Genomic DNA, 1,180 nt, shown 5'->3' on the forward strand with positions numbered 1-1,180 from the left:
ATCTCAGAGCTGACTCAAAGAGGTTCACTTGAGGAGAGCAGAGCTGGAGGGGAGATGAACTGAGGAACCTCCAGGAAACAAAGAAAGGTGGGTGAGAATCACCAAGGCAATTAAAATGTGTTTGAAGTTTGACCATCTTATCTTCCCCTGTCCTAAAACATGGTACATTTCAGACATAGGCCTTATAACTATTACAACTAATGTTCACTCCCCTTCTGTAGGAAATGAAATAGTCATGTCCTTCATCTAAAAAACTGAAAAATGGGGCACCTGGCTGGCTCAGTCGGTAGAGTATGAGACTTTTGATCTCAGGGTTGTGAGTTTGAGCCCCACATTGGGTGTAGAGATTACTTAAAAATAAAATCTTAAAAAAAAAAAACTTTAATTAAAAAATAAAATATAAAATAGTGAAAAATATCCTTCCAAATGCTTCCCTCTTCCTGAATCCTCCACCCCCACCCGTTCACGTTGGCATGTGGATGTGTTCCTACCAAATGAGTCAGTCAGATAGGAACATTAGTCTATTTGAGCAGATGTCACTTTAAAAAAACAACATTGCACCATTACACAAAGCTTACCAATAATGCCTGTCATGTAGCAACGGTGCTAATATAAAGAAAAGGGGTAATTTTGGTGAATTCAAAGGAGATGAGATTACTGTAATTATGGGGGACTGCTTCTAAATAGTCTTCAGAAAAAAGAAAGGCTGTTTTGTATCTTGCTGAGATATGGGAAGGAGGAGGGAGGGGCCTGGCAAGGAAGTTGGCAGTCAGAGGGGAGGAGGTGGAGGATGGCAGTGTTTCCTGGTGGTATTCTTATGCCTGACTTACTATGTCTTGAGAGCTGAGAGAAAACAAGATCTTTGAAGGTCACTGGGGGTAGAATCCAAATGCTTTGCCCAGAATAAACTACAACTCTCTGTCCTCACAGCCTGCCTAAATCCAACCCCTCTTTTACAAAGTCCTGCTCAAATCTTTTCCCTCCTATGAAACCACCCATTTTGCTGCACTCTACAGAGCTCTCTACTTCCCGAATTGCAGTTTCAGTCACAGGGTGAATTTTAGGACTTAAGTGTTGATTACCAATGTCTTCTATTATTATTTAACCTTTCATGTGCTCACATACAGATTTGCTAACCATGTTGACATCTCCTTGAAGAAGGCATGGTACTGTATACCAC

The 1,180-nt window shown here is 40.9% G+C and overlaps 1 non-coding gene across 1 annotated transcript; it reads left to right on the forward strand.

Annotated features, from left to right (window-relative positions):
* Nucleotides 1-268: 268 nt before the first annotated feature.
* TRNAK-UUU (transfer RNA lysine (anticodon UUU)) lies at nucleotides 269-341 on the forward strand. Its single transcript has one exon. It is a non-coding gene; the product is annotated as a tRNA-Lys (tRNA).
* Nucleotides 342-1,180: the final 839 nt, after the last annotated feature.

This window comes from Eumetopias jubatus, unplaced genomic scaffold (assembly GCF_037043125.1).
Source record: "Eumetopias jubatus isolate StellerSeaLion01/CBP00866 unplaced genomic scaffold, mEumJub1_p1.0 scaffold_12, whole genome shotgun sequence".
Lineage (NCBI taxonomy): Eukaryota > Metazoa > Chordata > Mammalia > Carnivora > Otariidae > Eumetopias > Eumetopias jubatus.